At 38.0% G+C, this 14,695-nt stretch overlaps 1 protein-coding gene and 1 pseudogene across 23 annotated transcripts in view; one reads left to right on the top strand and one right to left on the bottom strand.

Moving 5' to 3' along the window:
• Positions 1 to 14,695, top strand: part of ADAM28 (ADAM metallopeptidase domain 28) — a 308,912-nt gene that overhangs the window by 193,828 nt on the left and 100,389 nt on the right. For 22 of the 23 annotated variants that reach the window (XR_012066056.1, XR_012066071.1, XR_012066070.1 and 19 more), the window contains one exon: positions 4,198 to 4,417. The gene's annotated coding sequence lies outside the window, so the exon portion shown is untranslated. Of the gene's footprint in view, positions 1 to 3,184; positions 3,264 to 4,197; positions 4,418 to 14,695 lie in introns of all 23 variants that reach the window. The other variant, XR_012066060.1, reaches the window with a different exon arrangement.
• LOC116286100 (ribosomal protein uL24-like pseudogene) overlaps positions 1 to 14,695 on the bottom strand; it is a 44,380-nt pseudogene that overhangs the window by 27,008 nt on the left and 2,677 nt on the right.

Genomic DNA, 14,695 nt, shown 5'->3' with positions numbered 1-14,695 from the left:
GTACCTCTCAAAAATGAAATACTTAGGTATGAATCTAACAAACTATGTTTGAGTTCTGTGAGGAAAACTTAATACTTTTGATGAAAGAGATCAAAGAAGAACTAAATAAATGGAGAGACATTTAATATTTATGCATTGTGAGACTCAATATTGTCAGGATGTCAGTTAGTCTCAACTTGATCTACATACTCAGTGCAATTCTATTCAAATCCCCAGCAAGCTGTTTCTTGGATATTAACAAACTGATTCTAAAATTTGTATGGAGAGGCAAAAAATCTCGGAATAGTCAACTCAATATTGAAGAAGAACAAAGTTGGAGGACTGACACTACCCAACTTCAAGACTTACTGTAAAGCTGCAGTAATGAAGTCAGTGTGTTATTGGCAAAAGAATAGACAAATAGATCAGTGGAACAGAATAGATAGCCCAGAAATAGACCTCCATAAATATAGTTAACTGTTCTTTGACAAAGGGAAAAAACCAATGTAATGGAGAAGTTTTTTTCCCCCAACAAATGATACTGGAACAAATGGACCTTCACATGCCAAAAAAAAAAAAAAAAAGCGTCTCAACACAGACCTTACCTCCTTCACAAATGTTTACTCAAAATGGATAATGGACCGAAACATAAAATGCAAAATTATACAATTCATAGAAGATAAAAATTTCTGCCCCGTGAAAAGACAGCATCAAGAGAATGAGAAGACAAACCACAGACTGAAAGTAAATATTTGCAAAAGCACATCTGATAAGGTACTGTTAACAGAAATATACTAAGAACACTTGAAACTCAACAATAAGAAAATGTGCTGCCTGATTTAAAAATGGGCAGACGATACCAACCAAAAAAGGTATAAAGATGGCAAATAAACATATGTCCTTTGGATATTACAAATTAAAACAACAGTGAAATACAACTATTCACCTATTAGAATGACCAAAATCTGTTAACACTGATGACACCAAATACTAGTGAGGATGTGGAGCAGTGGGAACTCTCATTCATTGTTTGCCAGAATAAAAAATGGTACAGCCACTTTGGAGGCCAATTTGATTGGCAGTTCTTTACAAAACTAAGCATACTCTTAACCATGTGATCCAACTGTTGTACTTCTTGGTATTTACCCAAATGAATTTAAAACTTATGCCCACAAAAAATGTGCAGTAGGATATTTATGGCAGCTTTATCTCTAGTTGCCAAAACTTGGTCATAAACAAGATGTCCTTCAATGGATAACTAAACTGTGGTACACCCAGATGACGGAATATACTACAGACTAAATGGAAATAGGCTATCAAGTCACAAAAAGACATGGAGGAAATTTAAGTGCATATTACTACGTGAAAGAAGCCAAACTTAAAAGGCTACATATTTTATGATTCCAACTACATGACATTCTGGAAAAGGTGAAAGTATGGAGACTATAAAAAGATCAGTTATTGTCAGGGATTAGAGGGAAGGAAGGGATGAATAGGCAGAGCACAGAGGATATTTTCGGGCAGTGAAACTATTCTGTCTGTTGCCGCATTGGTGAACACATCTCATTACGCATTTGTTAAAAGCCAAACAATGTGCGACATCAAGAGTGAACCCTAATATAAACTATGGACTTTGGGTGATAATGATGTGTCAGTGTAGCTTTATCAGTTGTAACAAACATCACTGTGGTGCAGGACGTTGTGTGGTGTGAGTGCAGGGTTTATATGGGAAACTCTCTGTATTCTGCTGGGAACCTAAAACTGCTCAAAAAAGAAAGTCCATTAAAAAATCTGTACAGTTAATCCTCAACGTACTTTCTCAACATATTTTTGGTGGTTTGGGTTTTTTTTTGTTTGTTTTTTGGGTTTTTTTGGTTTACTTGTTTTTTGGTTAATTGCTTCTTATCTAGCTGCTGAAAATAGCCCAAAGTGGAAAAATAATACCATTGCATTTTTAGTAAAGGATTTGTCTTACTTCTCCTCTGTTTTGTTTTGTTTTGTACCTGAACATTTTTTACTGGTGGACTATAGAATGAAGTGCTTTAGAGCACCCCGGTGGTACTGGACTGACTGTACTCAAATCCAGGCTCTACCCCGTACTTGTATGACTTTCAGAAATTTATTTGTATACTCTAATCCTTGAGCTTCCCAGATATACAATGTCAGGGAAAAATGCATACTTTCTTTCTTTGTTGTGAAGCATTTTGTCAAATTTAAGTTCATAGAAGCTACTGTTATTATGACTTTTGTCACTGAGAAGAAAAACAGGATGGCCCTGGGGAAAGGGGAATATTGTATAGATAAGTCTAACCAAATCCCTGATCGCAGCCCATTCTTGGTTGTATTGTCATCCTAAAGAGTAATTTCTACCTTTTAAGTTACACCTGTTACCCATCCTTAAAGATTTATTGTTTGCACAAAATTCTTATTTTGTGGCCACAAAAGATCGAACAGGAAGGAAATTTTCCTCCACAATAAGGAAAAACCCCGTAAGAATAAGAATAATTAAAATCTCCCTAGTTTGGGAGCCTTTAACTGTTCCCTCGAGCTTTTTCAACTTCTTCATTTATAAAAATGGGGATAATGAAAACTATTTTAGAGCATGGTTGACAAGATTAAATGAGATTCAGAGTGCCATGTACTAACTGAAAATATTAGCTCCCTTTGCAAATCACTGTGATCTTTACCCCTTTCGCTTATCTGAAAGGAATAAATCTCAATTTCCTATTTCTTCTAAACATCCATCATTGTCAAGGCACCACACAGTCAGCACAGAAAGGCCCTGTTTTCACCTGCTTTAATGGGGTACCTATTCTAGTTAAGTAAGCTAAATATAAATATAGATGCACATACTTGAGATCAGAAATTTGCTAGAAACCTAAAAATGTGCCAGCATCCCCTACTAGACTTCTGTCCATACCTTCCCGTGTGTGTGTGTCTCCTGTCAAGGACGGGGGCAGTATTCCCCTTGGGCATGCATGCTTCAAGCGGGCATCGATGGGAGTAAGTGCAAGCAGTCAGTGAGTGCAGGTCCCACGTCAACAGTGGGATTGCTGTGCACGCGTCCTGATTTTATCTTAAAATGAACGTATTTCCCTCTTGCTAGTGTCAACACGTTTATTTGAGATAGTCATCAGGAAAAGATCTGTAGCAGACTTTGAAGGCATTAAACTTGGATTACAGCTGTTACACTGTTACTCACCAGCTAACTGGCCGTAAGCAAATTTACATGTGGGAACTTGAATTTCTTCATCTGTGAAAATAGGAATTCTGCCTGCTTCACGGTGAGATAATGAATATGCATAGAAAGCATAAATGTTTGTGTGACTCCAGTCAGAGAGATCTATGTAAACTTATTAGAATACCCCTGTGTCCAGGTGGAAGAACATGTTCTTCCTCAACCCCTCACCACTCTAGCCTGCTGCAGTGGGAAACCCAACTTCCAAATTAGCACCAATCAAAACACGACTAATTTATTATAAGTCATTGATTGCAGAATATCAAGTGTTTGATGTTTATAATTTGCATGTCAAGAAGAGTGCTTATAGGTGCTGATTTTTAGGCATTTCCAAGCAGGATTTTAATAAGAAAGTGAATATTACAAAAGTCCATTCAACCCTACATTCTCAGTGAATATTAGAAACATTCATTTAGCCCCTTGTTCTTCCTTGTTTTGTAAGAACACATGATTATCTTCTCGATAGTTAGTTTATAAATATAGGGTGTTCCTTGCCCTCAGTTTTAAGTCTTTTTAATAAAAATACAGTGCTATCATTGATTTATTTATCCTTATCCCTTACAATCTTATTTTCTGAAGAAAGGCCAAACAGTAAAAGATAGGGTGGCACACTGTTTTGTATTTATTATGCCTCGTCTTTCATGTGCCCACAGCAGACATCACTAATCAGTAACAGAACTCCAGCTTCAGAATCCTTCACAGCTCAGTGTTTCAAGTAGCCACTACCAATCTGTATGTTTGATTAGTAAAATGAAATTCATATGCCATCCAGTCCATAGGAAAAGGAAGAATGTACAGGAAATTAACAGGGTTGCTTTACTCTTGAGTCCCTTAGGGATCTTAGACATACCATAGCACCTGTTCAAGGCTTACTTTGCACATCTTGTAAAACAAGAGAGAGAATCGGGGCGGCTTTGTGATATATCAACGTGGCTAGGCTGACTTACACACCCATAATTTCGCTTCCTGTGCGTTTCCAGAAGAGAGATTCCCATGGGAGACGTGGAGGACAGAAGTGACGAGAACCGATGCAGATGTCACACCGTTCTCCAGCTCGTGCTTGCGGGTTCCTGGTTGATCTTACTCTTCCTCATCCCACACCCAGCTTCCCTTCCCTACTACCCATCCTGGGAACTTTAGACTCCAGCGTTGGACGGAAAGACAGCAACTTCACGGAGACGCAGGGCTGCATAAGCTGAGGTAAGTCCCTGTATCAAATCCGTATATATCCTAGTGACCCTGCCTCTGTGGTTGAGCCCGGACTAATGCAGGAGTTAAAACCACGTGTCAGATAGTTTCTGAAATTCCTCTCCTCTGCATGTGGGAAGCCCAGACAGCAGAATGGTTAGGCGCCTACACTACGTGGTCTACAGCAACCCAGGTTCAAACCTTAGCTCTGATGCTCACTGCTCATGTGTCATTAGACAATTTTTAACCCCTCTGATTATCAGATTTCTTGCCTGTAATAGGGAGATATTGATACTTACCTCTATCATAAGACCATTGTGAGGATTAAAGAAAATTATAGAACGCTTACATAGAGCCTGGCACTCAACAAATTGTAGCTTTAAAAAACTACAAGTATAGATTTTTAGTCTTATTACATTTTGGATTGACAAAGGGTAGTAAAATGCTAAATCTAAAAATATTCTTTGATTTAACTCAGCTGTGAAAAAGCCATCTATGAGAAGAAAGAAAAATTAAAATAATTTTATTGTCTAAAATATATTATTTATACTTCCGTTTTATTTTCCTTAAGCTGTCACTTGATATTTGACTTATAGTTCCTGATTTTTAAATCAGCTGCTTTACATTTTGAAACAAAATCCTTATCTGTTGATGGATCCTTTTTCATGTGCACGTCCCGAGTCTGCGCACGTCAGTGTTGTTCAGTGGAAAGCACGCCCAGCCGACGCCAAAGCCCTAGGTTCAATCTTGACCTCCCTGCTTCTGGCAGGCCACTTGAACAAATAACATAGCATTGCTGAAAATTGCTCCCTAATCTGTGGAAGAGGGTAATACTTCTTAGAATGCCTGACTCTGGAAGGTTGTCACGAAGATTCAAGGTGAAAGAGTGTTGGTAACTTCAGAGTGCTATATATGTATACAGTGGTGTCTCCATTACTGCATGTGTTCTTCTTGAAGTCCAGTTTGACTTGTTCTCCTGCCTCTGTTCAGCCAGCTAGTAGTTGGTACTATTAAATTTCCACGTGGGGAGATGACTTGAAAAGCATACAGTACAAAGGAAATCAAGTTTTGCTCTTACTCCCCAGAATGAGAGTAATATGACATATTGTGTTTATTAATTATTTAGCCACTTGGAAAATGTGGGGAGGAAAAAAACAGGCCGCCCAGCTTTCTCCATTATACTTTTTCTGTACTATAGGTGTTTATTTTGAATAAATGAATAACTGAATGCTGGTTCTAAAAAATAAAAGATGGCACGATGCTTAGAATGGTCAGGATACTGGGCCAGGTGTGCCAAGAGCACCAAAGATGAATTTGAGGGCATGTGTCTTTAAAGAGCAAGAGCCCTAATAGGGAGACTATATCATGTCACGTGTACAAATTAAATATAACTCACAAGAGAAATAAGTGCAGCATCTGGAGGAAACCACAGTTTAGACAATCAGACCATTTCTTTCTCATACAGGACATTTTTATATGACTTTATACTTTTACTACCACATTTACTGAAATTGAACTGGCATGGTTCGAATGAACTCCAAATTAGGCAATTAGGCCAAGGCTTGATATCCTGATCAAAAAGAATAAAAACAGAGAAATAAAGAAAAGATGGCTCCATTGCATGTATTTGATGGTGAGGCTGTAAAGGAGGCTGGGAGGAGATGATACATATAAACACATTTCTTTCTCTATTTTATTTGTATAGAGAAGAATGTCATTTTTGATAAAACGTGGTTTATTTAGACAATGACACTGGCTAATGCAAGGAAAGGAAATTTTCCTTGAACGATCAGGAATATTTTGGAAAGGAAGTCTAACCTTGGTAGTGGGAAGTAAGTTTTGGTGGAAAAAATGGCTCAGATAATTCCTCAAGTTCATAGTTAAAACATGGGTAAATATCATTTCCAACTATTAGCTCAATGTCTGCTTTGCCTCTGCTAAACCCAGATGTCATATGGGTCTTATTTACTGCCTGGACACATAAGGAATGATGTACTCCAGCCCCTCTTCCCAATCCCTGGAATAATTTCTTATAAGTTAAGATTTACTTTAGCCTTTTAATTACCTTTTCTAATTCATTATTGCCACTTTATAGGATCATTGTCCATTTCAGTGTATTGATTGTTTTGGAAATATCTTATTTCCAGTAGTTCATCAATTCACATAGATTTTTAAATTTTGTTTTCAAATTTATGAATATGGCACACATTCAGAAAGTGAATAAAGTATAAATGTCCAGTACAACGAATAAGTAAATAAATACCTATACAACCAACACACAAGTTAAAAAAACGTATATTGACAAAATCCCAGAAGCTCTTTGTGATTCTTCTGCGTTTTCTCTGTAGAAAATCAAATTGTCTTTTTAAAACAAAAAATGTGTTTCTTCCTTTCCAATTATTTTATCAACCTTTCTTGTTTTGTTGAGCTGCATAGAATCTGGAGTATGTTATTGACTATATCTCAGGTGGGGCCATATTTAAGTGATATGAAACCCAGATAGAAATTTTGAGATGCTACATTTCCCCAGATGGGAACTGGCTGGTGGCCGGTCTCTCATGGTGACTACAGAACCCCTTTTAGCATCTTGGATTAGTAGTGACTTATTTCTAATTTACCACCATATTGGTACTTTTCATTTATTAATTATATAATTTTTCATGTTTTTATTCAGTAAATGTGAATGGAATGATTAATTAATAAGTGGACTCACTCATCAAAAACTCATGATATATATGGAGAGACAAAACATATACATAAAAGTTTAAAATTTTTACTGAATAGTTAACAATGATGCAGTAATTAAATAATGATATAGGCAATAAATGCTTTCAGTTTTCTGGTGAGGTGGTATGTGGAGAGAGAGCAGTTTAGGCTGGACTGGAAATGGCTGGATCTTTATCTCCAGAGACCCCTGGTCTGGTTTTACTTTTAGCCAAGATAATGGCAGTGGTATTTATGATGTGCTGCTTAAGTTTGGAAAGTCCGCTGGTGACCTCCAGGTCAGTTTCTTTACTGATGGTTTGCAACTGGCCTAAGCAGTTTAATAACCTGGCTTGATTACTTAAAGGACCATTGAGAGCTTTTGGTGCGGGTGAGGATGGGGGTTCTTCCTAAGATTCCATGCACAGATCTTCTGGTTCAAGCGAGAGGCTCAGTCCATTGCCTGGTGCTCAGAGAAAGGGTCCTGGCGAGTTTGGGCTGCATGATGGCTCTCGAACCTGGACCTCTGATGCTCCCCTACATTCTCTTTCTCCTGCTGCCCCACATCCTTTACCTTTAAATAGAAGCCTTTTGTGAGTACACTGTACAGTCGGGTGGCTTACCCAAACTGGTGAACACCATACAGTTAGCTGAACACCAGTGAGCCACCCAGATGGGACATTTGAAATGACCCTCCCCCACATTTTAATTTAGATAATAAAGGCTAAGACATTGTTTAGGATAAAGAAAAATGAGGCAAGGCACTGTTTCTATTTGGTTTCTCCCTTCTCACTCCTAGACTGAGGTTACAGAAATGTTTCTTCCACTGATGAGCAGAAAAGCATTTGTAGATCCCGGGCCCGGGGAAGTAGCTAAACGGGTAACGAGGTGCAGACTTGGGGGAAGTCAGTCAAGAAGAGGTGCCTTGCTGCTCACATCTGTTATAACTACAGTGACTGAAAGCAGAGGGAAGCTGCCATAACCCCCGTGCGAGGGTCTGTGACTGTCTGTAAGGGGGAGGAATGGAGTATACAGAAGGCATTAGCGTTAACTGGAATTTGGTCGAGTTATTTTTAGACACATTTTGCAGTGTTTTTCAGAGTATCTCTTGAAATGGAAATTGCATTTGAGGGATTAGAGGTGACACCGTGTGCAGTCTTACTCAGGACCTAAACTGTCTTGCAGCTTCCCCAGAGATGTGTTTAGAGGGGCAAACTCCCACTCTGTTAAGCTGCATAAAGGCAAGAGTATATGGTATATGCCCTGAAAAGTGACACTGCCCAGCTCCTCTTAGATGGTAAGTGGGCTACTCTGAGGCTACTGGAATGCTGGAAACGCTTGTAGCTTTAGATGGGTTGTACGATGATGCGTAACCCAACACTGTGACTCTGACTCAGGTGATGACCGATGCTGAGATAAAAGGGAGCTACAATCTCATGGACTCCTCCCATGCCTACGTTGTTGGGGGGATAAGAGGATGTGAGGGAAGCTGCCCCTGATTTCCTTGCTCAGCTCCCCTGAATGAGATTTAATGAGAGGGAATAAAAAAAAAAAGGATTACTCAGAGGAAATGGAACAGTAAGAATACGAGAGATGGGGAAAAAACCTTGGGCAGTTGAACCAGGCAGAAATGTCTTATGGTTGATTCAAAATGGCATGAAAAGGAAGAGATAAATGAAGTAGTCACTAAATGTTAATGAATCACTATAAAAGATTACACACGCTCCAGCACCAATTCCTCAGATTTTATAAAATGACAGAAAGTCACTCAATTTATCCTAGTCTTGATGGATTAAGAATCTGAGTATTACACAAAAGCGGAGTCTAAAATCTCTTCAGAGCCCATGCCAATGGAAAAAGTACAAAGCAAAGAGAGGACTAAGACTTTGAGTGATGGGAGAGCCCAAGCCAGGGACCCAGAGAGGGACCCATGGCCGTTGCATTGGTCTGGCTCCAGTAGCCTATAGGTGGTGAAAAAACTATTAAGATTGCTGGTCATTGGTCCCTAAACCTGCTCATGAAGAGTTTAATGGCACTGTAATTACATTGGGAGAATATGATGATGTAAGTTTGGAAGGTTTGCAAGTCAAAGTATGGTTCAAAGTGGGGATTTATGAACACAAATTGCTTATGCTCATTGCCTCCCTCTTACACAGAATGTATCATTGTAATGGATGTGATGTCCGAATGGGGACCTTTCCCTTTTCCAAACAATTGGGAAAGGGATGTTGTGCAAGTCTGCCCCTTCCCCTACTTTAATCGGGCATGCTAGATGGGAAAACTTCAGAATGAGCTTAGTCCACTCAAGTGGTTAATTTAAAACAATATAGGATACCCTGGAGAGCAGTTTTGGCTTTAAGCGCAGATCTGTGATACGTGGTGATATCAGTGACCACAAATTCCTTCTTTCATAGTCCATTAAGGTCTATTAGAAAAACTGATAGATCCTGGAGGTTACTCGTACATGGTAAGAGACCTGAATAAGGAAGGTGGTGATAATTGTGGAAATTTCTGCCACTTGCAGGTCGGCTGACTGGAGCTTCTGGCAGAAGTCTGTTACTGCCACCTAACGGCCACAGCTAGGATTTTTTTGACCAGGACTAATGGACCAGTCATGTAATTGGAAAAGGAGGGCTTAGATGACTAGAAAATAAAAGGAACACTGAGCTAGGGTGCTCTGTTATGGAAAACCATATGTACTTGAACAGAACAACTAAAGTGGGGCATATTGTTGCTCATTAAAAGGCCCCCTTCCAATTTCTAAGCTTACTTGAACCAAAAAGTAAATGTCTCATTTGCATTTTGAGGGTAGATTTTTGGATACAGAAGGTCAGTGGCTGTAGACATTCAAGCATCACACTGAAGGGCAGGACAAAGCTGTACTCAGCTGTCTCACTTAGAAACTTGACAGGTAACTAAAGATTGTTATGTTTGTCGACAGGAACGTGAGAGACTAAACATAGCCAGGGGTCTCATACCAGGGTGAGCTGCGCCCACCCATAGCTGGCAGGGGAATGTCTGACTCTGTGGTGGATACCAGTGGGTCTTCACTGGGAGAGATACTCACTGTGGGTTTGGATTTGCATATCTGATAGCAGAAGCAGTTTCCCCTGACACAGTCGATGCTAGAATAGAGAAGACAGTTTGAGTTAGGACTTTTCGCTTACGTATCACCTAACTAAAAAACCAGATTTATTCCCCAGTGCACGGCAGTGTGAACTAAAAAGCATCGTATATAACAAAGTTTACCCCTATAGAGTAGTTACTCCCTGATAATACTGCTTGTTCTGAAGTTTGCTTTGTCTGAATTTAATATAGCTACTCCAGTTTCCTTTTGATTAGAATAGCATGATCTATCTTTCTCTACCCCCTATTTTTGATGTATTTGAATCCTTATATTTAAAGTAGGTTTCTTATAGATGGTAGATAGTAAGGTAGTGGGGTTTTTTATTCCCCTCTGATAGTTTTTGTGTTTTAATTACTATGTTGAGACCATGCACATTTAAAGTGGTTATTGATAGAGTTGGATTAAATCAATGATGTTTGTAACTTTTCTTTTTTGTTGCACTTTCTTATTCATTTATTTATTCTTTTTTTTAACCTCTCCTCTTTTTCTGTCTTCTCTGGTTTTAATTGGGAATTTTGTATGATTCCAGTTTATCTCCTTGCTTAGTATGTTAATTGTATTTTTAAAATGTGTTTAGTGTTTGGGCTTAGAGTTTATAATGTACATTTTTTAACTAATCTATTCCACCTTCAGGTAATAGTATACTGCTTCATGTTCAGTGCAGCTTACTTAAAATAAAAAATTACCAATTCTTTCCTCCTATTCTTTATGCCATTGTTGTCATTTATTTCACCTACCCATATACTAGCATTGTTACTAGTAATACATTGTTACTGTTACCACTTTAAACAGTTATCTTTTAGGTCAATTAAAAGTAAGAAAAATATAAAGGTTTTATTTTATGTTAACTTACTCATTCCCTCTTGCTGTTTCTTTCTTTATGTAGATCCAAGTTTCTGATCCATATTGGTCTCTGTGACTTCTGTAATGAAATGCCATAAAATAGGTGGCTTAAACAACAGAAATGTATTATCTCACAATTCTGGAGGGTGGAAGTTTGAAATCAAGGTGTCTGCAGAATTGGTTTCTTCTGAGGCTGTGAGGGAGAATGGGCCCCATGCCCTTCTCCAGATTTTTTATAGTCTCAGGCATTCCTGGGCTTGTAGATGGCATTCTCTTTGTATTTTCACATCATCTTCCCTGTATGTGTCTGTCTCTGTGTCCAGTTTTCCCATCTTTATAAGGACACCATTTATATTGGATTAGGGCCCACTCTAATGACTTCATTTTACCTTGATTATCCCTGCACAGATTCTAGTTCCAAATAATGTGATTCTCAGGTACTAGGGTTAGGACTTCAATGTGTCTTTATTTTTAATTTTAAATTTTTATTTTTTTATTGAAGTATAGTTGATTTACAAAGTTTCAAGCATACAGCAAGGTGATTCAGTTATACATATATGTATATATAAATATACATTCTTTTTTAGATTCTTTTTCATTATAGGTTATTACAAGATATTGGATATAGTTCCCTGTGCTATACAGTAGGTCCTTGTTGTTTATCTATTTTATATATAGTAGTGTATATCTGTTAATCCTAAATTCTAAATTTATCCCTCCCCACCTTTCCCCTTTGGTCACCATAAGTTTGTTTTCTGTGTCTGAGTCTATTTCTGTTTTGTAAATTGTACCCTGTTTTTAAGATTCCACATGTAAGTGTTATCATATATTTGTCTTTCTCTGTGTGATTTACTTCACTTAATATGATCATCACTAGGTCCAGCCATGTTGCTGCAAATGGCACTATTTTATTCTTTTGATGACTGAGTAATATTCCATTATATATACCTATACCACACTTTTTTATCCATTCATTTGTTGATGGGCATTTAGGTTCAGCATGTCTTTTTATAGGGACACAACTCGGCTCATAATGGTCTGTCTATAATAGCCCTCCCAAATTCATGTTCTTCTCATATGCAAAATCTGTTCACCCTCTTCCAGTGTCCCCCCAAATATTTATCATTTCATTATCGACTCTAAGTCTAAAATCTTTATTTTCTAAATCACTTGACTCATTTGTGGATGAAACCTGGGGTATGATTCCCCATCTCTGAAATCGATGCAACCGAGCAAGCTATCTACTTTCAAATTACAATGTGAGGCAGACATAGAATAGACATCCCTCTCCAAAACTAAGAAAATGGAAGGAAAAGGGGATCATAAGTCAAGTCTGAAACCTAGCAGTACAAATTTCATTAGATTTTAAGGCTTGAGGCGAATCCTCTTTGGTTCACTGTGCTTTGTCTTCTGGGTCCCTGGGTGGCAGCCCTGGGTAGTGACTCTGCTTCCTCTATCCCTGGGAACCAACCCCACCCTTTGGAATTCATAAGGTGGCCCTACCTTTTGGAAATGAGAAGGGCCTTGGGCCTTTGACCCCAGAGTTCTCATGTCAATGATAGACCCACTGGCCCCTGAACTTCCCTTGAGGTCATTCTTCCCTTTTCTTAAAGAATAACTCGTGTTCACAGCCGGATAGCTCAATTTGCCTGTTTCCTGCCTGTAGAGTCCCAGAAGTCTGACACCCTTCCTTTATTTCATCTCATCTCTATTTCCTTCAGTCCAGCTGGAAGTGTTTCTGCTGAGATGGTCAGTTGGATCCACAAGTCATATGACTTGTCTCTTTAGCCAAGAGTTGTCCAGCTACAGCCCTGGTGTTGTCTCCAGGACACGCTTCTTAATTCTGTGCAATATGGATTGATTGACAATTTCCACACCTTCACATTCTGGTTAAACAGTCTTTCTTCAGTTTATTACATTCCCTTTGAAGTTCATCACTTACAAGTTTTACTTGCAGCCCAACAGAATGCAGTTCAAACATGTTCTCTGCCACTTTATGATAAGGACTACCTTTCCTCCAGTTATCAATAACATATTCCTCATTTCTGTCTAAGATATCATCAGAAGCAAGTTTAACAGTCACATTTCTACAATAATCTCTTCAATCTAACCTACACTTTTTCTGTCAAACTCCTCAAACTCTTCTAGCCTCTACCCATTACCAAATTCCAAAGCCATTTCCACATTTTGAGGTATTTGTTACAGCAGCACTCCACTTACTGCTACTGTCATCTGTATTAGTCTCCTGTGCTGCTATAACAAAGTACTACACACTGAGTGGATTGAAAAACAGAACTTTGTCTCACAGTTTTAGGGGCTAGAAGTCCAAAATCAAAATTCTGGCAATGTTGATTTAGAGCAGAGGCTCCATGCTTCTCTCCAAATTTATGGTAACTTCAGGCATTCCTCAGCTTGTAGATGACATTCTCTTTACATCTTTACTTTGTCTCCCCTTTATGCATGTCTTTCTCTGTGTCCAAACTTCCTCTTTCTAAGAGGACACTCATAACATTGGTTTACACCGTAATGATCTCATTTTAGCTTGATTACCTTTGTAAAGACCCTCTTTTCAAATAAAATCACTTTCTGTAGTGCTAGGGGTTAGAACTTGAAGCTATCTTTTTTTTTTTTTTTTTGGTGGTGGACACAATTCAACCCATAAAATTATCTATATTATTCGCCTTCTCCCTGAATAACTTAGTTTAATATTTCTTGAGGGTCATCTCTTTGTGATGAATGACCTTAGCTTTTGTTTGTCTGAGAAGATCTTTATTTATCCTTCATTTTTGAAGGATAATCTATGTGGTTGGCTTTTTCCTTCAACCCTTCAAAATTCAACCCATTGTTTTCTTGCTTGCACAGTTTGTGACAAGAAGTAGGCTATAATTCTTACTCTCCTACCTCCCAGCTATCTTTGATTTTCTGCAGTTTGAATATGTTAACAGAGATATGGTTTCACTTGTTTTTTAGTATTTAACTTGTTTGGTGCTTTCTGAATTTCCTGGATCTATGTCTCTCATTAACCTTGGAAGGTTAGTTATTGGATGGAAAATAATGGCAGGACCATTATTAGTTTATATGCTTCCCATTTTCTATTCTCATTTTCTTCTCCTGCTGGTATTCTAATTATACTTATGCAGCAACTTTTGATTAATTAAATATTTATTGAACATCACTATGTATCAAATACTATCTTAAGAACTAGAAAGATATCTGTGTACAAAAGGGATGAAAATATATTAGATGAATTTTAAACTATGTAGAGATATGGTTGGGACATTTCTAAATAATTTCATCTTTGTTTATTTAGAAATTGTATACAGTGTTCAACACTTTAAGTATAACTTATTTTTATGGCATTATTAAAATATAATTTAGATAAAGTACAATTTACCACTCTAAAATATAAAATTCAGTGGCTTTGGGTACCTTCACAGAGTAACACATCTATCATCACAGTCAGTTTTAGAATATTTCCATTGGTCCCTAATGAGATCCTACATGCCTTAAACATTACTCTTCAATTCTTCCTTCCTACCTTCTGGGTATAGACAACTAATAATCTGATTTCTGCCTACACAGATTTGCCTATTCTTAACATTTCCTATATATTGAAT

This window comes from Vicugna pacos, chromosome 31, assembly GCF_048564905.1.
Source record: "Vicugna pacos chromosome 31, VicPac4, whole genome shotgun sequence".
Classification (NCBI taxonomy): domain Eukaryota; kingdom Metazoa; phylum Chordata; class Mammalia; order Artiodactyla; family Camelidae; genus Vicugna; species Vicugna pacos.
This window is presented reverse-complemented; position numbering and strand designations above follow the sequence as displayed.